The sequence below is a fragment of the Mesoplodon mirus genome (assembly GCF_964341445.2).
Source record: "Mesoplodon mirus genome assembly, chromosome: 11".
Taxonomy (NCBI): Eukaryota; Metazoa; Chordata; class Mammalia; order Artiodactyla; family Ziphiidae; genus Mesoplodon; species Mesoplodon mirus.
The window spans coordinates 6,259,507-6,285,098 of NC_138987.1; the positions used below are offsets into that span (position 1 = coordinate 6,259,507).

The 25,592-nt window shown below is 35.8% G+C and overlaps 1 protein-coding gene across 2 annotated transcripts in view; it reads left to right on the plus strand.

Moving 5' to 3' along the window:
• Positions 1 to 25,592, plus strand: part of SYT1 (synaptotagmin 1) — a 558,640-nt gene that overhangs the window by 175,413 nt on the left and 357,635 nt on the right. For both annotated transcript variants that reach the window (XM_082636133.1, XM_082636132.1), the window contains exon 4: positions 12,937 to 12,998. The gene's annotated coding sequence lies outside the window, so the exon portion shown is untranslated. The remainder of the gene's footprint in view (positions 1 to 12,936; positions 12,999 to 25,592) is intronic.

Sequence of the window (25,592 nt, forward strand, 5' to 3'; positions counted from 1 at the left end):
GTTGGTTCTGGAAAGTTTTAGGTCGGGAGCAAACGTACTTTTTGAATCCTTCTCAAAATTGAGCAAGAGAAAGGGAAGTACATAAAAACGACTATGAAACTAAACATATATGCTGCTCTCTTCCTACCATCCAGATTCAGAAACACTTGTGACTTCTGACATGGTGATTAATGTAACATCACTTGTGAAATCAATGAAACTAAAATATTTTCCATACATTCATTGCTTTTCTCTAGCTAATGAACCTTAAATGAAGTTTTATTTATATAGATGTGCTAAGTGTGAACAGAGGAGGTTACTTGGTCATTGTAAGTTAATTAATTATAGCTGTAATAAATGTTTCTTTAAGAATTCCTATGGTAACATTTTGCAAGTAAATATAATGTTATAGCCAACTGTGTTATCAAGATAATGCTCTTCTTTTTTTTTTTTTTTTTTATGAAGTGGGGTGGAATTCTTTTTTTTTTTTTTTTTTAATTTCCTTTGGCCCTTTGCTTCAAGTTTTTTTTTTTAATTTTTATTTATTTATTTATTGCTGTGTTGGCTCTTCGTTTCTGTGTGAGGGCTTTCTCTAGTTGCGGCAAGTGGGGGCCACTCCTCATCGCGGTGCGTGGGCCTCTCACTATCGCGGCCTCTCGTTGCGGAGCACAGGCTCCAGACGCGCAGGCTCAGTAATTGTGGCTCACGGGGCCAGTCGCTCCGCGGCATGTGGGATCCTCCCAGACCAGGGCTCGAACCCGTGTCCCCTGCATTAGCAGGCAGACTCCCAACCACTGCGCCACCAGGGAAGCCCGATAATGCTCTTCTTTACTCAACCATGTGTAGAAGAATAACCTTAACTGAATGTTGCAACGTTTCTAACCTGCATAGTATAAATTCTAATACATTTAAGTGCCATTGTGCTTAATTTTTATATCAGACTTGCTTCACTGTCTACGTGTAGTTTTCTTTTACCCTCCTGGGTACAGATTGTCTATGCCACATAGAACAAATGATAGGACATTTTGTTAAATCAGGTAATGTCTTTCTCTTCCATGTGTCATGAATTTCAGTTTTAAGAACACTTTCATGGAAGAAACAAAAACGTTGCACACTTTATAATACACTTTCAAAACTGCCTAACAATACTTTGTTATATTTTACTCAAATATTTTTGTAGCACAAAGTGAAATAAAGCATTACCTAATCAGAAGACTACTACCCAATTGCTTTGCTACATTGATCTTCTGAGAAACCTGCATTTGCTCCTTGTTGCCTTCTGTAATCTCATTCTAAGATTGTCTACAATATGATCCAACCTACTTTTCCAGCCTTATTTCTCTCTCCTTGCATACACCTGGTTCTCCTGCCATACCAGCCTACTGTCTAGAATCCAAAGATGCCTAGTGCTTTTCCTCCTCCATCGCTTTGCTTCTCCATAACTGGTCCCTCTGAGACGCTTTTCCCTATCAAAACTCAAACAAAGAATAGATCTTCCATGTACCCTAAGCCATTAGGGCTTTTGCCACTCCTTTGGATTTTAGTTTACATACAAAGAGAACTCATTATAGTCTGCTTTAGGTAAGAGTTGTGAGTGGTTTCAACGCTCCCTCCCCCACCCTACCTTCTGGATAGAAATTTCTTGGGATTTCTCATTTTTGTATTCAGAACAGTGTTAGGCAGGTGCCTTGCCCAAAGTATTCCATCAGCAAAATCCATTAAATGAAAATATATCATGAAGGAATTGCATCATTTGCCTTGGTGAGGCTTTCACAGAATGAAAGAAATAAGAATAGTTGTTTAAAACAGTCTTATGTTTAAATTAAATGGAGGAGTAAAGTGATAGTGTCAGCTCAGAAGTACACCTACATTGTCCTTAAATAATGACTTGATTTAGGTGAAACAGGTTGAGTTTCATTCAGATGTGTATCATGTCTCCAATACTGTTGCTTCAATTCTTATCTCCAGTCTGCACTCACCTCCCATGATCACCATCTAGACTTTTGGAGCTATTGCTCATGTATATACACATACATACCTATATGTATATATGTATGTATCTTTATTTATATTTTCTTTATTCCAGAAAGAATAAAACATTTGTATTTAATAACAGAATAAATGCCCATCCAATTTTAAGGATTGATTTACATAAATGACACCTACTAAATAAATCCTTGGTAAAAGAGAGATGAATTAAAATAATCTCAAAACAGTATCATTTGCAGTGAATTTAACTATGAATGGCACAATTATTTGATTCCTCCCACGTTAAAAGTCTATTTTAAAAGTCGCTGAGGGGCTCCCCTGGTGACATAGTGGTTGAGAGTCCGCCTGCTGGTGCAGGGGACACGGGTTCGAGCCCCGGTCCGGGAGGATCCCACATGCTGCGGAGCGGCTGGGCCCGTGAGCCATGGCCGCTGAGCCTGTGCGTCCGGAGCCTGTGCTCCACAACGGGAGAGGCCACAACAGTGAGAGGCCTGCGTACAGAAAAAAAAAAAAAAAAAAAAATGTCGCTAGGAGCATTTTCCTGACCTAGAGAGCTTGTAAATTTTGTTATATACCTCCTGCAAATACTTCTGATCATCAATTTTTTTTTTTTTTTTGCGGTACGCGGGCCTCTCACTGCCGCAGCCTCTCCCGTTGCGGGTCACAGGCTCCGGACGCACAGGCTCAGCGGCCATGGCTCACAGACCCAGCCGCTCCGCGGCATGTGGGATCCTCCCGGACTGGGGCACGAACCTGTGTCCCCTGCATCGGCAGGTGGACTCTCAACCACTGCACCACCAGGGAAGCCCCTGATCATCAATTTTAAATAATATTAAATTTGAGGTTGTGGTACACTGTGCCCGATATGTTGATTGGGTCTTCTATGTTAACTTCTTTTCTTGGCATTTGCTTCTTTTCAATAAAGGAGCATGAAGACCATCCAACATAGAAACGGCCTCTTAGGACCATGAATAATCTGTTATAGCTAATCAAAAAAAATGCAGAATTTTATATTTTAGGCTTGAATGTCCCTAATTCACCAAGACAGTCACCTCTCACCCCTTGTTAAGGTGATGATCCATGTTAGTTCCCTATCATGTAACTTTCATATTAGACACATCACAGAACTAACCTGGCTTTTTCTTGTAGAACCTAAAAGAAAAATGAACAAGTACACAGATAATGGGCAAGAGAATAAGGTTTGAGAGGTAGTAGTTTTCTACCTGGGAGAGAGAGAATGTGATGTGGAATAGTATAGAATAAGATATAATATTCTGCACTTGAAATGTCTGGAGTATATGATACAGCCGCACCATCAAATTGGCAAACTAGATTTTTAGTGAGAGGGTACTGCATAGAGAAGGGAGACTGAATGGGTTCTTCAATAGTTTAATTCAACAGACATTTATTTAGAACCTCATATATGCCAGGCAATGGTACTAGGTGCTTCCAAGTACATTGTCATGGAGTTAAACAACCTCAAAAACTTTAACATTATGTACTAAGTGCTATGATACAGATATGAGTTGGCTTTCTATTGGACAGAGACCTTTTCTTCTACTTCATTTTGTTCCACACAACTCCTGAAATGGTGCTACAGAAACACAAGGACATTTGTTGAGATTTGCCTGATTAGAGAGATGAAACTGTGACTTGACTTGGGGCCACCTCCAGTATATGAACAGTAAGACTGTGATTTGTATTCAAATCGGAAAAGATCTGTGCTTCTCATCAACCTCTGCCAACCAAGTTTACTATTCTTAATATAATTATCATTTAAATGATTTCATTATGTTGACATTTTAGTCCATGTTATGATTGTTAGTAAAATTAGAAATCCACATGTGGTAGATGATACTCCATAGACTTCATTGAAGTCTGTTAAAGTGAATGATTACATGATTAGTTTCTGAGTCTCCCCTATATCAAAGAGATGGAAGTGATGATAATAAAATCAGTTTCTTTTCAAAAATGACATGACCTTAAACTATAACTAAAGAGGAAATTACAATGCTAGGGAATGCTATGGCAAAAACCAGAACACCACTGAGAAACACAGTAAAAATTCACCTGCTGTAATATGTAATTCCAAAAGAATTTTTATTTTAGATCGAAGGTTGTTCTCTTCAGTTGAGTTTTCTAACAGTGGGCCCAAAACTCAGGCCCTTATAATCCCTGCCTAGAATCCTACCTCCAAGGGAATTTCCCTGTTCTAAGGAATTAGTTCCAAGGAATTAATCTTGATCGTATTCCTTTTGTCAGTGAAAATTAGTCGCCATCCACATTAGACCCCTAAAGGATCAAAGAATAGAAGCTGGGAAACCAGCTCACCCATGTTATTGCCTCGCTGGACCTGTTGTTATTCCATTCATTATATCATTTCATAGGTGAAATGAAAGTCTTTTTTCAAACCCAAGTAAAATAGTGTCAAATTTTTAAGCAGAGTTTTATTGAACTCTCCCCCAAATTTCTAATGCTAGATCACTCAACTGCTTTCTCTAGTCAAAAATTTAGTGTGACTTAACTATACATTCCCCATGTAACTTGTTGGACATTCTTCATTTCTCTCAAATATATTTAGGTTTTTAAAACATCTTTGAGTTCTCTGAGTAAGTCATTAATTCAGAATTTTATAGGATTGCATTTATGGTTATTTTGAGAAAATAATTTTATCAGAATTAAGTGGTTTGTTCTTATAGCAAGTGTCTTATTTCGCTTCTTCTCCCCTTTGGTCTTTTCTATTTATCAATTTGTTTTCATCCACTGATGGGGGATCTCGAGTCTGGTGTTTTGAAACTGACTTCATGTGCATTCACTTTCGGAGTGGAGATCCCATTTTATTCTTTGAAATACTTACCATTTCCGATACCCACACATCTAATTCTAAGAACTAGTTTTTAAAATGTGTTTTCTCCAAGTAAAGTTTTTTGGTTTTGGTTTTTTTGTTTATTTGCTTTTTTTTTTTTTAATTTCTAAACCTCTTAGAATTAAATAAGCATTGTCCATTTAAAGAGTTGAGAGTTTGGCCGTTTGAGTTAACACAGACCTTTGTGCTTTGGGGTCATCACATAACGTCTTTTAGCCATCCCCCTGGTATTTAGCTCTTAGGTATTCACTCAAATTTGGTTGACTCTAGTTAGAAAATGTATCTCTAGACATCCATGACCATGCAACTTTTACTTCCTGCCTAATTCGATGTGAACTGTGTAGATGTTTGTAGGACAAATGTTTTATGTGTCTCATAAATATATCCTTGAAGGTAATCCCACAATAGTAAATCCTCATATGTAGATGAAACTGTTGTGTTGATTTAGAAATCTTTTGTTTAATGTAGGAATAATGCGATTCAGGTAAAAGTTCCAGGAGTAGTAATGAATTTTACAAAGGTTACATGTTGAACATTCCTTGAAAAGACTTCTAATTTAAGGCTTTTTACGCTTCAGAGATTAGATATATTCAATTACTTTTAGAAATCAAAGATACCTCAATAAATCAAGTAATCTAGTCTTTTTCCTTAGGGTAGGTATTGTGTTACCCCATCTTACAGATGAAGCAATTAAGATGCAGAAAGCATGGGAATTGCTTCAGGTGATACACACTGAATAAGTAGAAGAGGAATGTCTAGAAGATAGGCTTTTTACCTTCTCAAAGTCCATTCCAACACTACAGAGACTTTGTTGCAAAGGAAAAATGAGATTGAGATTCAGATAGAGAGCTGAATGTAGATACTGACTCTACCATTTACTAATTCCAAAGAAGTTGTGACCTGAGTTTGCTCTTATGCAGAGATTTAACACCTACTTCACCATGTCCTTGTGAAGATGAATGTGATAAATATATGCAGTTTGCTGAGTGCAACTAATTAAATAGCAGTTATACTTACTTTTTAAAATCATGCTGCTTCTCCAAAAATAAGCATATAAACCCCGACAATGAATCTTTGAAGAGGGCAGTTTTCATGTGAATATAAAGGCCCTGGATACTATAAGCAAATTTGTGTTGATTTTTTTTAATGTACCAGTAAGAAAGAGATAAATAAGACAATGTCTTGAGAACTAGTTTAATGTGAGAAATCACTAATTTTCTATTTTGTCTCTACGATTTTTCCCCGATTAAATAGAAGTGACTGAAGACCACTTCTTCTCGGCTATGGTTTTGTCACAGCTGGCCCTGAACTTCCAGCTTGGTACTTTCCCATGGTGCTGAACTAAACTCAAAACACAACAGAATTTGAGCCAATCAGCATAGACCTGTAAAGATTTCATGCCATATCCCAACATCACGCTTATTTGGTCACTGAACTTTGTTGGGCTTGAATTTGCAGCAAATCAAGGTTTAAATGTCATTTTCTCTCCTTCGGTCTTAAATCTGTATACAGAATTGATGCCCCACTCCCCCTACCCAACCTCAAAAAATTGGGAAAGTTGAGTCAACTTATTTTCATTGCTTGTCACTTCATCATGTCTTATCAGGACAGGTGTGGTTTTTATAGCTACCTTGGAGCCCTTTGTAAAGATATTTGGTTGGCTTCTCCTTTTCCAGCAATTTTGTCAGCATCTATGTTATGTAAATATTCTCCACAGTCTCTAATTGTTGCAGCACCAGAACCTGTAGAGAAATCAAAACCCTCTGAAAATAGTCCAGTTCGTTTGTGTTCTCTTTCCCTTGTGCCTTCCTCCTCTTTTGTACTCCTGGCTGCCCACAGAGACACTAATTCTGCCATCAACGACCCTCCAGCTTTCTTATAGTGGTATCACCATCAGTGGTCTTGATTTGAACATAGAACCATAAGAAACATTCTGCTCTCCTCTGACAAAGCTGGCAAAGTGGCCCCTTTCACCTCTCCGATAGATCAGACTGAATTGGCAAACTAATTTCAAGTCGTAGATTCAGGTGCCTTTCAGGCTATTTGACTAGGTCTTTCTAGTTAAAGAACAGTATACCTTTCATCCCCCTATAGTAGGTCCTTGGCCTTTCTTCCCCAAAATGCCAAGAGGAATAGGTGCTGATAAGAAAGCAAGGTAGGGGATCCACAGAAGTCCCAGGATCACCAACCATGGTTAATGGCCAAGAAGTCATTCTTTGGTATCTGCCAATCAGTATTCCAGTACATTTTCTGAGCTCAAAATATACTCTGCCCATCTCCATCAACAGATGAGTATTTACCATGCATTTACTCATTTTAAGTACCACCTTATTGTAGGGAAACACAAATGCATAGCACATGCCTCCCCTAGTAGTCAATTCAAACTCAGCATAGATGGGACTGGGGAAAGTAATGAGATCATATATAAGTAAGGGCTAAGTTATGTGTTACTGAATGTAAGTGCTCCACAAGCTTGTAGGAAAGAAAACATGAGGAAGCTAGTGGGTTTTTTTTTCAATTTGTTTTATTGAAGTATAGTTGATTTACAATGTTGTGTTAGTTTCTGCTATACAGTAAAGTGATCAGTTATACATAAATATAATAGTTTGCATTTGTTAATCCCAAACTCCCAATCCATCCCTCCCTTACCACCCTCCCCCTTGGCAACCACAAGTCTGTTCTCTATGTCTGTGAGTCTGTTTCTTTTTCATAGATAGGTTCATTTGTGTCATATTTCAGATTCCACATAAAAATGATGTCATATGGTATTTGTCTTTCTCTGTCTGACTTACTTCACTTAGTATGATCATCTCTAGGTCCATCCATGTTGCTGCATTATTTCATTCTTTTATTTTTTATTTATTTTTTTTTTTGCGGTATGTGGGCCTCTCACTGTTGTGTCCTCTCCCGTTGCGGAGCACAGGCTCCGGATGCACAGGCTCAACAGCCATGGCTCACGGGCCCAACCGCTCCGCGGCATGTGGGATCTTCGCAGACCAGGGCACGAGCCCGTGTCCCCTGCATCGGCAGGCGGACTCTCAACCACTGCGCCACCAGGGAAGCCCTATTTCATTCTTTTTTATGGCTGAGTAGTATTCCATTGTGTGTGTGTTTGTGTGTGTGTGTGTGTGTATGTGTGTATATCTATCTATCACATCTTCTTTATCCATTCATCTATTGCTGGACACTTAGGTTGTTTCCATGTCTTGGCTATTGTAAAGAGCAGGAAGCCATTGTTGATCATCAAAGGCATCATGGAGGTATCTGCAACTGTGCCTGGTGGGTCTTGAATTAAATAGCTCTTCATGGAATTAAATATAGATCCTAAGACTTTCTTCAGCTTTCTCTTCTCTAAGATGGACAGTAACAATTCTATGACCATGTAGTAACAGAATATTCCTATAAACTCCTGCCATTTCGTGGCTTCTTTTGAAAACTTTTCATTTCTATTCACTTGGGAACTCTAGATGTGGAAGCAGAGAGTGTGTAGTGTCACAATAATAATAAAAAGATAAAGATTTCTACATCTGCTTCTATCTGCAGTATATGTAAATGTCACTTCACACATGCCAAAGCCATAAAGCACATTTTGCATTCTCTCTTCTATATTAAAGTCTCTTTCGATGGGATTTATTTCCCATTACTTGAATCAATGCATTGCTCTTTTATTCATCTTTTCTTTTCCACCCTCCATTTGTTTTCATTTAAAACTCATATCTGGCTATTCTCTTCTACAAAAAGGTTCGCAGTTACCCATTTTAATAAACAGAACCACATACAGAAATATTTAGAAATGGAAGGCACCTTAGAGAATCACCTTTTTCCACACTCTCATGGCTGATGACATTGAGGTTAAAATAGATTAAGGGATTTGCCTAAAGTCACACACTAGATAAGACAGAGGCAGACTAGGATTATATGATACTTAATTTTACTTTTATCAATATTCAATGTTATTCATTCAACAAACATTTATTTGTGTGATAGGAACAATTCTAGGAGCTGAAGGCCAACAGAGGCTCCCCGAGGCATAATTCTGGTCCTGTGGCTCATGTTTCTTCGGGTTTCTTCTCCCTTTGCTGTGCTTATGGTGGCTTTCTGCTATACCTTTTTTAAAAATTATTTTATTTCTTCATGTATTGATAGCGGCCTTATCTTCACTCAGTCCCAATTAACTTTCCCAAGCTTTTCATTTAATTAATTCCCATCCTCCTTTTCAAGGTACAAACTGGCTCTCTCCTGGCTCAGTGCCATTCTGCCTCATTATCAGGCCTCCATTCTAAAATAATTATTTTGAGTATAATGAAAATGTTAAACATGGTTGAACCCAGTATGTGATTTGTTATAACTCTGACTGCCAACAGCTGTTTTATAGTATGTTTTGACTTGTATAATAACGTGTCACATCAAAAAACTAAGCAAACCCTTCATCCTTGCCCCCACCCACCCGTTTCATTCTTTGTTGGTAAATATTTGCTTCTATTGTAATGAGGACAGCCTTGTTAGACTTAAGCCTCTTAAGTGACTGTGAATGGTTAGACACAAAACATGGAAGATGGTTTTTCCTCTAATATGAGGTACAATCTTTTGGCCTTCTCCCTTCCTTTGAAGGAAAGTCCATATTCTGTGTTATTGCCTTATTTACTGTTGCTACCGGCAACTATAGTGATTGCATTTAGTTACAGAACATTTGTTTGTTTACTCTATTACTTGATGGAATATTTTTCTTTTACCACCTAATAGTCTCTAATAGTTACCCAGATAAATATCACTGTCTTATCTTTTGTAGCTATAGACAGAATAAAACCATCTTGTGCTTAATGATCAAAATAAGAATAGCCACAGTTCAGTGTAATGTTTTGTAGAAATACTGAAAAATGGCATTTTATATCTATTTAATTTTTTTAAAAGATAGTTTTAGATTCTCTTTTTTGGTCATGTTTGTTTTGCTATTTCAAACTCTCATAAAGCATTGCAAGAATAGGACAGAAAGTTCTCATATTCCCTTTACCTGATTAACCAACTGTTTACATTTTATCCTATATATCAGTTTCTCTTTCTGTCTCATAAAAAATGATATACATATATATACATATATATTCTTCATATTATATACGTTACATATGTGTGTGTATATACGCAGTTCATAAACCATTTGAGAATAAGTTGGAAACATGGTGTGACTTATCCTAAATACTTCAGCATATATATCAGTGTATTTCCTGAGTACAGGACATTCTCTTACATTACACAGAACAAGAATCAAACACAGGCAATTTATCGTTGATGTAATACCATTATCTAATGCATAGTCCACATTCAAATTTCATCCACTGTCACAATAATGTTCTTAATGGCTAATTGTTTTTTCCCATTGGTCCAGGATCTAATCTAGAATCATGTAAGCCATTTAATTGTCATGCTGTGCTTTACTTTTTTGTTTAAAAGCTTGCATTCAGTCACTAATGACCTGGATAGTCTCTTTTTAAAGTAATTTCTGCTTGCTGACTACTGTTCCAAGAACAGCAGTTTAAGCCAAAAGCTGTCTAACAAAATCCCTTAGGAATAATGTTATCTGTGCCGGAAATGGCACAACAACTTTGAAACCCTGTTGTGACACAAGTTTTGGCATTTCAGTAGGAGACAGTAAAGAGAACTCTGAGTTTAGCAACATTTTGCAGTTTTGAAATTTAAAACTTGGAATAGAGACTCTGTTGCCATTCCAGTCAAGGGATAACGTTTAGAAGTAGCCGTGTTGCAAAGATTCACAGTGCAGACTTTAAATCCAACCCTAAATAAATATTTAGCTCAATGATGTGTTAGTGAATGCTTAGTTAAAATCAATGTTTTCATCAAAATGAAATACTGGCAATATTTTTTAAAGTTTGGATGTAAATATTAGTTATTTGTCATTTTTTAATCTGTCCCCTTTTTTAAAAAAAGCTGTGCATTTTTAAATGTCTAGCATTAAAATGAATACAGGTAGTTCCCTCCCCCCCAAAAAAAAACAAGGAACACTGATCTGTAGTATTTATGATGCCTAAAGCATGCAGTGTTTTGCTTAGTTCTGTAAATAAAATTATGATTAGGGCTACAAGGTTTCTACAGCAATTTCTAGCCACTGTTGAGCAATAGTGATACCTAAGTCTCAGACAATTTTCTTTTTTGTCCATGTCAGGCTTGCTTCTAAAACTAGATAAAAAGAACATGAAAGAGCCATCGGTTTTACTGACTATGAATTCATATCATGTTTTGTGAAAATTGTGTGAACCTACCTACCTAAACAGATTCATTTTGTTTTTGTTTCTTAAGTATTGTAAAAACAGGCAAAAGTACCAAGTACCAGGAAACTGAGTCAGACCTACTGATAGCAATTACACTACTGAAAAACCAGATGGTTGACGGGAGGTGCAGAGTCATCCCGTGTTATTTTCACGTTTTCCCTCTAAAAGAGAGATGTTTATACATGCAAGAGACAAATTAGCTACCAGAAAAATACTATGCACGTCCATATTCAGCACGTAGATTAAAAATAAAATAGTTGTCTGTTCCCTACAGTAGAACAGGCTTGCCCATTCATCCTTGTGATAGATATGCATGCAAAACCAAAATGAAACCAAATCCCTGCAGATGGCTCATAAGTCACAAAAACTGTTTAATCCTTTCATTGCATCCTTTTGGGAAGCCTGTCCCTTGGTTAGTAATAACATGCAATATGTATAATGTCAAGTATTCTCTTAGTTTTTTAGTAGAAAGCCTTTGTTTTTTCTAACACATTTTTGTCCCTGAATTTCACATAAAAACTTTATGCCACTCTGTTACCTTAATATGTACGTCCATAGAATTCTGTTGTAGCTTTTGTTTTAGTAAGAAAAGTGTCAGTAAGCAGAAACTATGTATGGAAATCTTATCTAAAATTGATTGTGGCTCTTATCTAAATTGATTTTAAGAGGCAGGCAGGTAAATCTAAGGTGCATTTTTACATTGCTCTTTTTAGTGGATTTTGCTAGAAAACAGTTGAGTTTCAAGCAGGACTAAAATGAAAGGAGACCTTGGAGTCTTAACCATTGAACAGATGCAGTAAATGTAACTTTGGAAAAATAGCTGTCACTTCACATCTTTTCCACTGAGTACCTATGTAAGCCAATCACCAGAGCTGCTTTCATTATAATATTTTTGTACTTTTGTTGAAAATAGACACTGTGAGAACTCTTTAAACAGAGTAACGTGCCTATTATCAACCTATTTTTAAATATTTCATTTCTTCTTGATTTTCATTCCACTTAAATTTTTTGATGACCAAAACTGATGAGAACTTACAATAAGAAGGTACTTGTCTCTAGCACTGTGAAATTTTTCATTTGTGAGTAGCTAACTTATCAAACCAAATCAGAAATTCTTGATATCTTTATAACATTAAAGCAGTTCCTGATATTGACTCTCGGGAAGGATTTAATTTTCTTATTCTCTAAACTGAAAGTGGTACTGCTCTCTGCGATGATGTGAGATTATTTTTCTCTTTATCCCTGATGGGATTTTATATATATGTGTGCATATATATAGTATATGTGTGTATAAATGTATGTATATGTACTTATACACATACACACACACTAAAATAGTTTTAGGTTATATCCGAACCTTGATATGGCTCCAAAAATAGGCAAATATGTAGAATATATTGAAGTGTTCAATATAGCAATATATAGGCACTTAATTGACTAATAATTGTATGATTCCTTTTTAATGAATAAAATAATGCAATATTCTCTAACAATGTCTGCCTAACTTAGTAATATTTCAGTTTTCAAATGGAAAAACTATAATGTAGGGAGCATAATGAACTTCCACAAAATCAGTGTATAAACTATGCACAGAACCTTGATCTCTAAATCTTCAACTTTAAAATCCCTATCTGTCTATCTTGTACTATATCTACTAAGTATATACATGATATTGTATTGTATTTGGATGTATATAGTGCAAGATGTTTAAGTAGAAATATTAAATAATAAAATGAATCAGTTATAATTCATGACAATATGAAATGATTCTGAACTATGTGTACTCACCTAACCATTGTGCATATTGTTTCCTTTTAGGAAAAAAAATACCTGAAAGAAAGAAAACAAAGAACAAAATACCCCAGAATTCCTAAAGAACAGTAAGTACTTTAACAAGACAATGATTATACTAGAGCTTCTATAAAATTAGAAGACCTTACAAATTTCTTTTATAGAAATATTCACCTTTCTATTTTCTAAGATAAGCAACTAACATACTAGGTAAATGGAGCCTTCTAAAATTCAATTTCAGTTTACTGGAGCAGACTGAAAATCATTTATCCTATAATCCTCTTAGATAAGAGGCCAGGGTAATCCTTGTGATACATATATGTGGCAGAAAATGTTTATGTCGATTCCATCATATCTTTTGACTAGCATCATATCATTTTAAATTCTATAGAAGAAAAACAGTAAGTAAAATTTAATCAAAGTACCTCACGTTCTCTGTATGTGATACAAATTTTTTTTCACGTTGAACAAAATTTTAAGCAGAATCAATACGCTTGGTTTGTTTATAGTCATTAAATTACAAGTATTAAAAAATGGCAACCAACTGCAGGCATTAAAACAGAGCTTAATCTCATTAGTACATTTCTTTCCAATCTTCTCACAACTTAATTATGACATGCATTTCCTTACATAGCTATTATTTGTTAGTAATAATTGCTTTCCTAAATATATTTTTATTAAACAAAATTGAGTGCATTCTTGATATCATTCTTTCTGGTAAAACTAGTAATATTGTAATGATTTCCTAGATGTAAACAATTACATATAATGTAAACAATTATAAATTTTGAATATGTGAATATCAAAAAATAGTAAAATAAATATAGGAAAGCAAAATCCACTTTGGTGACCCATGGTATATCACTTTTAATACCATGGTAGTTTTGAAATGAGTTTGCAGATGAACTTCTCTAAAATTTAAAACAGAAATGATGAAGTAAAGTGTAGTGAATTAGCAAAATGATAGATCTATATCTTGATATATATCAAAATAGAATAAAGTCCAATGGAAAGGCTATAAGTGTGATATAAAAAAAGAAATTTATGAATAATTTTTCTAGGATATATACAAATTACACTTACATAATAAGATTTTCTAGCACCCAAAGAACTTTAAGATGTGATTCATGCATTAAATGATTAAATATAATGAATCATGGTAATGGTGATATAAATGCACTTTCTCTTAAACTTATTTTACTTTTGAAGTGTGAGAGAAGCAGGAAGAAAAGGATTTTCTTTTACTTACATATCTGAATATTATCCCTGTGCCGCCTCACTTTATACAAAGTACTTTACTTCACTTTTTGCTGTGGTTATTGATGGCTATACACTTTCAGCTTTAATCAGAGATTTATAAAAATCAAACTTCAGAACTTTCAAAAACTGTTCCTTGTTTTAAAAAAGAAACTCCAAATATGTGAATTGCTTTTCTGAGGTGACATAATATGTTTACATTGTCTTGGGTATAAGAAGGATAATTTAAGAATTAGATTTTTCTATCATGCTTAAAAAAAGGGGGGGGGCTGCCAACTTGAGTGAATTGCAGAATATGAAATAAATGGGCAATTTCTTTTTGACATGTTTTATTGCCAACATCTTACTGACCAGAGAAAGTCAACTAAGTAATTCAGCCAAAACATTACACCTAGAAATGGTCCCACAAGAAGTCTAGCTTCCCTTTAAGTTTTGTTTTTATGGAAATAAGTCAGTTTTTAAACATAATTTCAATTCCTTACATTACTTATTGGGGGAAAGGTTGGATTTTTAAATGAAAGAACCATGCATATTTGTTTTAAGGTCTTTATACAAGAGCCAGATAATACCTACCCTAGCCTCTCACAATTTCTTAGGCATCTTATAATTTTATTGTGAAAAGCTATCAATGGCTTTTTATCTGATCTGATTAATCTATAACTTATTTGGTCTGTTATTCAGTGCGACTTATATAAGTGATTTGATTTGAAATGTAATTTTCAATAGGATTTAGTAGGGCATACTTTGGAAGGACCTGATACAAGTGATGACATCTTTTGCTCGTTTGGAATAATCCTAGGGAAAATAATGTATGTTTCCAAGAAAAAAATCATGCCTTTTCTTGGTGCATTTTGTGGTATGGGGCAGTTTTTCCCTTCAGTCTTTAATTGTCTTTTATTTAACAACAACATGTTAAACTACTCATAAATAAGTGTAAGGAAAAAGTGACTCTTTTTAAGATACATGTCATCTGATTCAGTGGTTCCAGAATTCTTATGCCCTAATCCTTCTGTTTGTTTTTAATTTTTATTTTATATTGGAGTAGAGTTGATGAACAGTGTTGTGTTAGTTTTAGGTGTACAGCAGAGTGATTCAGTTATACATACACATGTATCTATTCTTTTTCAAATTCTTTTCCCATTTAAGTTACTGCAGAATATTGAGCAGAGTTCCCTTGCATTACAGTAGGTCTTGTTGGTCACCTATTTTAAACATAGCAGTGTGTACATGTCAATCCCAAACTCCATATTGATCCCTCCCCCGTCATCCTTTCCCCCCGGTAACCATAAGTTCCTTCTCTAAGTCTGTGAGACTGTTTCTGTTGTGTAAATAAGTTCAATTGTATCATTTTTTTTAAGATTCCCCATATAAGCAGTATCATATGATAGTTGTCTTTGTCTTACTTCCCTTAGTATGATAATCTCCAGGTCCATCCATGTTGCTGCAAATGCCATTATTTCATTCTTTGTAATGGCTGAGTCATATTCCATTGTATATATGTACCACATCTTTTTTATCCATTCATCTGTCAATGGACATTTAGGTTGCTTCCATGTCCTGACTATTGTAAATAGTGCTGCAATGAACATTGGGGTTCATGTATCCTTTCAAACCATGGTTTTCTCCAGATACATGCCCAGGAGTGGGATTGCTAGATCGTATGGTAGCTCTATTTTTAGTTTCTTAAGGATCTTCCATAATGTTCTCCATAGAGGCTGTACCAGTTTACATTCCCATCAACAGCATATGAGGGTTCCCTTTTCTCCACACCCTCTCCAGCATTTATTGTTTGTAGACTTTTTGATGATGGCCATTCTGACCATTGTGAGGTGATACTCATTGTAGTTTTGATTTACATTTCTCTAATAATTAGTGATGTTGAGCATCTTATCATGTGCTTTTTGGCCATCTGTATGTCTTCTTTGGAGAAATGTTTATTTAGGTCTTCTGCCCATTTTTTAAATTTTTTCTTTAATATTAAGCCACATGAGATGTTTGTAACTTTTAGAGATTAATCCCTTGTCGGTTACATCATTTGCAAATATTTTCTCCCTTTCTGTGGATGATCTTTCCGTTTTCTTTCTGGTTTCCTTTGCTGTGAAAAAGCTTTTAAGTTTCATTAGGTCCCATGTGTTTATTTTTGTCTTTATTTCCATTTCTCTAGGAGGTGGATCAAAAAGGATCTTGCTGTGATTTATGTCAAAGAGTGATCTGCCTTTATGTTTCTCTAAGAGTTTGATAGTAGTTGGTCCTATATTTAGGTCTTTAATCCAGTTTGAATTTGTTTTTGTGTATGGTATTGAAGAATGTTCTAATTACATTTTTTTACGTGTAGCTGTCCAACATTTCCAGCACCATTTATTGAAGAGACTGTCTTTTCTCCATTGTATATCCTTGCCTTCTTGGTCACAGATTAATTGACCACAGGTGCATGGGTTTATCTCTGGACTGTCTATCCTGCTCCATTGATCTGTATTTCTCTTTTTGTGCCAGTACTATACTGTTTTCATGACTGTAGCTTTGTAGTATATTCTGAAGTCCAGGACCCTGATTCTTCCAGCTCCATTTTTCTTTCTCAAGATTGCTTTCGCTATTCAGGGTCTTTTGTGTCTCCATACAAATTTTAAGATTTTTTGTTCTAGTTGTGTGAAAAATGCCATTGGTAATTTGATAGGGATTGCATGGCATCTGTAGATTGCCTTGGGTAGTATAGTCATTTTGACAGTTTTGATTCTTCCAATCCAAGAACATGATATATCCTTCCATCTGTTTATGTCATCTTCGATTTCTTTCATCAGCATATTAACATTTTCAGAGTACATATCTTTTGCCTCCTTAGGTAGGCTTATTCCTAGGTATTTTATTCTTTTGATGTGATGGTAAATGGTTTGCTTCTTTAATTTCTCTTTCTGAACCACTGTTGTTAGTGTATAGAAATGCAATAGACTTCTATGTATTTATTTTATATCCTGCATTACCGAATTCATTGATGAGTCTAGTAGTTTTCTAGTAGCATCTATAGGATTTTCTATGTCACCTGCAAACACTGACAGTTTTATTTCTTCTTTTCCAATTTGGATTCCCTTTATTTCTTTTTATTCTCTGATTACTGTGGCTAGGGCTTCCAAAACTATGTTGAATAAAAGTGGTGATAGTGGACATCTTTGTCTTGTTCCTGATCTTAGAGGAAATGCTTTCAGTTTTTCACCATTGAGCATTATGTTAGCTGTAAGTTTGTCATATATGGCCTTTATTATGTTGAGGTAGGTTCCCTCTATGCCCTGTTTGTGGAGAGTTTTTTACCATAAATGGGTGTTGAATTTTGTCAAAAGCTTTTTCTGCATCTATTGAGATGATCATATGGTTTTTCTTCTTCAATTTGTTAATGTGGTGTATCACATTGACTGATTTGCATATATTGAAGAATCCTTGCATTCCTGGGATAAATCCCACTTGATCATGGTGCATGATTCTTTTAACGTATTGTTGGATTTCATTTGCTAGTATTTTGTTGAAGATTTTTGTGTCTATGATCATCAGTGATATTGGCCTGTAATTTTATTTTCTGTGGTATCTTTGTCTGGATTTGGTATCAGGGTGATGGTGGCCTCATAGAATGAATTTGGGAGTGTTCCTTCCCCTGCAATTTTTTGGAATAGTTTCAGAAGGATAGGTGTTAACTCTTCTCTAAGTGTTTGATAGAATTCACCTGCGAAGCCATCTGGTCTTGGACTTTTGTTTGTTGGAAGATTTTTAATTACAGTTTCAATATCATTACTTGTGATTGGTCTGTTCATATTTTCTGTTTCTTCCTGGTTCACTCTTGGAAGGTTATACCTTTCCAAGAATTTGTCCATTTCTTCTAGGTTTTCCTTTTATTGGGATATAGTTGCTTGTAGTAGTCTCTTATGATTCTTTATTTCTGTGGTGTCATAACTTTCCCTTTTTCATTTCTAATTCTATTGTTTTGAGGTCTCTCCCTCTTTTTCTTAATGAGTCTGGCTAAAGGTTTATCAATCTTGTTTATCTTCTCAAAGAACTAACTTTTAATTTCATTGATCTTTTCTATTGTTTTCTTCATCTCTATTTCATTGACTTCTGCTCTGATCTTTATGATTTCTTTCCTTCTACTAACTTTGGGTTTCTTTGTTCTCCTTTCTCTAGTTGCTTTAAGTGTAAGGTTAAGTTGTTTATTTGAGGTTTTTCTTGTTTCCTGAAGTAAGATTGTATTGCTATAAACTTCCCTCTTAGAACTGCTTTTGCTGTGTCCCATATGTTTTGGGTCTTCATGCTTTCATTTTCATTTGTCTCTAGGTATTTTTTGATTTCCTCTGATTTCTTCAGTGATCCCTTGGTTATTTAGTAGCATATTGTTTAGCCTCCACATGTTTGTATTTTTTACAGTTTTTTTTTTTCCTTGTAGTTGATTTCTAATCTCATAGTGTTGTGGTCAGAAAAGATGCTTGATATGGTTTCAATTTTCTTAAATTTACCAAGGCTTGCTTTTTGGCCCAGCATGTGATCAATCTTAGATAATGTTCCATGTGCACTTGAGAAGAATATATATTCTGCTGCTTTTGGATGGAATGATCTATAAATATCAGTTAATCCATCTGGTCTAATGTGTCATTTAAGGCCTGTGTTTCCTTAATGATTTTCTGTCTGGATGATCTGTCCATTGATGAAAGTGGGGTGTTAGAGTCCCCCATTATTATTGTGTTGCTGTCAATTTCTTTTTTATGGCTGTTAGGAGCACCTCAATATATTAGGCAAATGCTATGTTGGGTGCATATATATTTACAATTGTTCTGTCTTCTTCTTGGATTGATCCCTTGATCATTATGTGGTGTCCTTCTTTGTCTCTTGTAACAGTCTTTATTTTAAAGTCTACTTTGTCTGATATGAGTATTACTACTCCAGCTTTCTTTTGATTTCTACTTGCATGGAAAGGCTTTTTCCATCCCCTCACTTTCAGTCTGTATGTGTTCCTAGGTCTGAAGTGGGTGTCTTATAGACAACATGTATACGGGACTTGTTTTTGTATCCATTCAGCCAGTCTATGTCTTTTGGTTGGAACATTTAATTTGTTATGTTTAAGGTAATTATTGATATGTATGTTCTTATTGCCACTTTGTTAATTGTTTTGGATTTGTTTTTGTAGGTCTTTTTTCTTCCCTTCCTCCTTTGTTCTCTTCTTTTGTGATTTGAGGACTAACCTTAGTGTTGTGTTTGGATTCTTTTTTCTTTTTTGTGTGTGTACCTATTGTAGATTTTCAGCTTGTGGTTACCATGAGGTTTTGCTATAGTAGTCTACATATAAACAAGATTGTTTTTAAGTTGCTGGTCTTTTAATTTCAAATGCATTTCCAATATCCTGCATTTGTTTTCTCCTCTTCTTACAGTTGCTGGTTTTGATATCATATTCGTGTGAAAATGATTTCCTACCTTTACTGTATATCTGCCTTTACCACTGAGCTTTTCCATTCGTAATTTTCTTGTTTCTAATTGTGGCCTTTTCTTTTCTGCCTAGAGAAGTTCCTTTAGCATTAGTTGCAAAGCTGGTTGGGTAGTGAGGAATTCTCTTAGCTTTTGCTTGTCTGTAAAGCTTTTGATTTATCTGTCGAATCTGAAGGAGAGCCTTGGTAGGTAGAGTATTCTTGGTTGTAGATTCTTCCCTTTTATCACTTTAAATATTTCATGCATTGCCTTCTGGCCTGCAGAGTTTCTGCCAAGAAATCAGCTGATGATCGTATGGGGATTCCCTTGTATGTTTGTGCTTTTCCCTTGTTGCTTTTAATACTTTGTCTTTAATTTTTGTCAATTTGATTCCTATGTGTCTCGGCATGTTTCTCCTTGGGTTTATTCTATCAGGGACTCTTGGCTTCCTGGACTTGGGTGACTGTTATTCTTCCCATGTTAGGAAAGTTTCAGCTATTATCTCTTCAAATATTTTCTCAGGTCTTTTCTCTCTCTCTTCTCCTTCTGAGACCCCTATAATGAAAATGTTGGTGCATTTAATGTTGTCCCAGAGGCCTCTTAGACTGTCCTCATTTCTTTTCATTCTTTTATGTTTATTCTGTTCTGCAGCAGTGATTTCCACCATTCTGTCTTCCAGGTCACTTATCCATTCTTCTGCCTCAGTTATTCTGCTATTGATGCTTTCTAGTGTATTCTTCATTTCAGTTATTGTATTGTTCATCCCTGTTTGTTTGTTCTTTATATCTTCTAGTTCTTTGTTAGACATTTCTTGCATCTTCTCAATCTGTGCCTTCATTCTCTTTTGAGATCTTAGATCATCTTTACTATCATAACTCTGAATCTGTTTCAGGTAGATTGCCTATCTCCACTTCACTTAGTTGCCCTTCTGAGGTTTTATCTTGTTCCTTCCTCTGGGACATATTCCTCGGCTGTCTCATTTTGTCTAACTAACTTTCTGATTGCAGTTTCCATTCTGCAGGGTTGTATTTCTTCATGCTTCTGCTGTCTGCCCCCCAGTGGGTGGAGCTGGGTCTGTCCCTCCAGCAGGCAGGGCCATATCATGGGGTGTTTATTGGGCAGCTGTATGCTCAGGAAGACTTCAAGCAGCCTGTCTGATGAAGGGTAGGGCTGTGTTTCTGCCCTGTTGGTTGTTTGACCTGAGGCATCCCAGCACTGGAGCCTACAGGCTGTTGGGTGGGGACAGGTCTTGGTGAGAAGGGGTGGCCTCTAGGAGGGCTCGTGCCAATGAGTACTCCCCAGAACTACTGCCACCAGTGTCCTTGTCCCCACACTGTGCCAGAGCCACCCCCACCTCCACAGGAGACCCTCCAATACTAGGAGGTAGGTCTGGTCCTGTCTCTTATGAGGTCACCACTTTTTTCTCTGGGTCCTGGTGCTCACAAGACCCTGTGTGCATCCTCCAAGAGTAGAGTTTCTCTTTCCCCCAATCCTGTGGAATTCCTGAAATCTTACCCTGCTGGCCTTCAAAGCCACATTCTCTGGGGGCTCCTTCTCCCATTGCCAGACCCATAGGCTGGGGTGCCTTTCATGGTGCTCAGAACTTTCACTCCTGTCGGAGAACTTCTGTGGTTTAATTATTTTCCAGTTTGTGAGTTGCCCACCCCCCAGGTATGGGATTGGATTTTGTCATGATTACACCCTTCCTACTGTCTTGCTGAGGCTTCTCCTTTGTCTTTGAATGTAGGCTATCCTTTCTGGTAGGTTCCAGCATTTTTTTGTCAATGGTTGTTCAGCAGTTAGTTGTGATTTGGGTGTTTCTGTTACAAGAGGTGAGCTCATGTCTTTCTACTTCGCCATCTTGTCTCCACCCACACTGGATCCTTCCTTCTTTCTTTGGTTCCTTCCTTCCTCAGAAAAAATGACTCAATTTAAGCCTGAATCATAAAAAATATATAGTTTATTTCTTTAAAATTTTATAAAATATTTTTGAAGAGAAATAATCTGAATTAAAATGATGTTGTCAAATATGTGTTAATATATGTCTTAACCTCCAAAGAGTTCATGAGTTAAGGGTGTCAGTGCATGGAGTAAAGCATGATATAAGGTGACTATTTTTCTTGTCTTTATCTGTTGAATACGTGCTTGTATTATACACCCATGACTAGTAAATGAGCTTTTACAACTTTTATTTGAATCAAACCTTACAAATGAAAGATGTTTAGCATAGGAAAGCCATACAGACCTCCTATAATTTTGCTTCAGAGCCCATAGCTTAAGAATGATTTGGTGGGGACTTCCCTGGTGGTCCAGTGGTTAAGACTTCACCTTCCAATGCAGGGGGTGTGGGTTCTATCCCTGGTCAGGGAGCTAAGATCCCACATGCCTCATGGCCTAAAAACCAAAATATAAAACAGAAGCAATATTGTAACGAATTCAATAAAGACTTTAAAAATGGTCCACATCAAAATATATATATTAAAAATTTTTTTTAATGATTTGGTGATTAAAATATTGCTACAGATCTTTAGAGCACATTGCACTTATATTTCACAAAAACTTTTTTTGCTTAAGAAAGATAAGGAAAATAAGGAAAGAGGACCATTGGATATTGTATTTTATATTAATAATTTTCCTCTCAGTTGCTGAACACTTGGTGGTGCTTTCAAGAACTCAGTGGGTCAGCTCTTTATAGACTCTAAACACACTGGAAAATAATAACAAAGAGGATACATTTTAAAAATTCAGGTGCTCAAGCATGCTTCTGAAAAACTATTCACATTACCCTAGATTTACTAAACCTCTTTAAATACTATTGGGAGTTGATGTTCTCACTCAGGGCATGACTATTATTAACAGTCTTGCTTTCCTGGCACACCAAATAGAGCAAGAAGTTTTCAGTAAGAAAGGTCCTAATGGAAAGCAGATTTTAACTAGGAAAGGGTTTGTGATTCACTGGAGAATAAACATTATTTGTAAATGTTCTGCTCAAGCTTCATTTAGTCCAACCTCTCTTTATTTGAAGTAGTTAAGTCCCTGTAATCAAAAAGTATAGACATGTGTGTGTGTGTAATAGTAGCATAGAGCTAGGGAAAAAATTTATCTATCTGGTCTAAAGTTCTTACTTTATAGACATTACCTCCTTTAATATGCTCATTTATAGAGGGTCAGATAAGACAAGTCATTTATCCAAGCTCGTGTATCTAGTGACAGAATCAAGAAAAATTCTGGCTTCATTAACCACCCACTTTTTTTCCTATCTGTAATATTAATTGAAAGAGCTTATAGAAAAAGGGTTTCAGATTGGTTCAAGAAGCCTATTCTCAAAATTTTAACTTCGTTCAACCAAAACTCTAACAAAATTTTATTTAAATAGCAGTGCCTACTCTCCACCTGCCAAAAATTTTATTGTGATATGGCTCACTAGGATGATGTTTATAGTGGAAAGAATTAGAGAGAGAGAGTTAGTTAGAGAATCTGAGTTTGAATCTTGACTTCATCAATTCCCCCTCTCATAGCAAAGAGTCCTGGGGAAGGTGATGACTTTCAAGATCACACAGGTAAATTACTACTGGATAACAATAATACATACATACAATCTACCATCAGCAAAAGTTAAGCAAATACCTCTTTGATTCTCTACTTTTTTTTAATCTAGATGATGGGGAAAAAAATCTTTCCAGTCTGCTTCCTGAGACTCTCTGAGAGCTAATTCGATTGCTGTAGTGATGTTATTACATTCTTTTATAAACTCTTATACTATGTTACTGTAAAAAGAACAAGTTCCTTTTGTGTGAAAATTTGACTTTACTGTTTTGGGAATCCAATATTTCATTTTACAACAGTCCATTGCTGATGAAATCTAAGTTATTGATTGACGTCTGTTTTAGACAATAATGGTCATCCAGAAAAAAATTCCCTTTTCCTTGAATTTATAATTTACCCTTAATCCTGATCAGCTTTCTCACACATAGACCTAAGAGAGTTCTTATGAAAAAGGAAGAGTGTTAGGAAGGGAAAAGGAACACTTATTGGGCTCTTAGTTTGTGTCACATGCTCCACTAATTATACAATTAAATTTCATTTGATTATCAAAAGTACGCCTCCTATGTTATCATGGGTTCAACGATAATGAAAATAAGAACTGAAAGCCTTAAAAAGTTATAGCCTAATTTAGTAAGCAGCAGTTTTACCATTTGAACTCAGGTCTTTCTGATTTACCCCTTTTCAAGTTATCACTCTTAACTAAACATTTAACAACTGGTGAAGGCAAAGCCTATTTCATTTTCCTGGATGAATGATGGCATGGTGGAAGGAGGTGGAAGTAAAGAATGTATCACTTTTTAAAGTGTAATTTGTCTATGAAGAAAACTTGATGTACATATACTACTACTTTATCACTTATCATCAATGAACAGTAGCTTGCATCATGCCTATTTGTCCTTCAGATGCTAAAATTAAACCATGGTAGGAGAATTTAATTATTAAAGACAGCTATCTTTAGATAGAAAAAGTAGAACCAAAATTTAAATGAATGATAGCCATAAGTGTAAAAGATCACCTAAAGAGAAAGAACTAGATTTACTCTATTTTTTGTTTGTAAATTAACAAATGGATGTTCACAGTATGTGCTTCTTAGATTTTTATGCTTATGTTATTATCTGGACTTGTCCCCTTTAAAATCATTGGTAAAACTTTAGAAATGTACCCCTTTATTCATTATCCTTTAATATTTGCTAGTAGGGCCTCCCTGGTGGCGCAGTGGTTGAGAGTCCGCCTGCCGATGCAGGGGATACGGGTTCGTGCCCCGGTCTGGGAGGATCCCATATGCCGCGGAGCGGCTGGGCCCGTGAGCCATGGCCGCTGAGCCTGCACATCCGGAGCCTGTGTTCCGCAATGGGAGAGGCCACAACAGTGAGAGGCCCGCGTACGGAAAAAAAAAAAAAAAAAAAAAAAAAAATTTGCTAGTGAGTGCCTACCATCTACACTATCCCAGGTGTTAGAGATATAGAAGTGACCAAAGCACAGCCTCTGCCATCAAGTGGCTTATATTTAGAGTAATTACAAATACTGGAATGTCTATTTTATAAAGAGAATAATAGTACTTTGACTTACAGTAATTTAAGATTCTCATATGATTAACCATGGTCAGAATTACTTTATGCATTTATTTACTAGATGACTGAGAATTTTGTTGCTTTCTTTGGGACATTGGATATGATGGGTTTCCCACAATCATTACTATTCATGGTAAAGCAAAGCTAAACAAATTTCGTGACTTAGGGCATTTCCTAGAACACTAAAGAAGGAGCCTTCTCTAATCATATTATAGCATTGTAATGGCTTTGGAAACTCACTCTCTGTGTTCAAATCCCAGCTCCACTGCTTATAAGCTATGGGACTTAGGGCAATTTAGTAGACCTCATGATTGTAGGTACTACATTGAAGTTAGCTATTATACTTATTCAATAGAAGTCGATAGAATTCAGTCCATTTTTTATTTCTAGAAACATTAAGCTTTGATTTGGATGCTCTTATTGAAATTAGTCTTTATTTTATTCTGAAAATTTTATCATCTTTCATGACTCAAATATAAGTTGTATAGTTACAAAAGAGAAGGGAAATGCTTTCAAATCAGCAATATGGTTTTAAAGATATGTGAAGTCTAAAGTTAATAAGACTTTAAAACAAATGATTCAGCTGAGTGATTAATGCTCATTTTGATCTGCTCTAACATGGAGATTTATTTACATATTTGTCAGCACCAGGGCATTACTGTGGGTTGCATTATTCATTTGTGTAATTAAGAACATTGGCAGTGGAGGAAGGAACTGCATTCAGGTCCTTTTTCTGCCACTTACTTGCTGTATGACCTCAGGAAGACAATTTAACCTCTGCCTCAATGTCCTCATATATTACAATGGAGATAATAAATCCTATTTTATAGGCTGCATATGAGAATTCCAGTACATGTTTTTTAAGTGTTTATT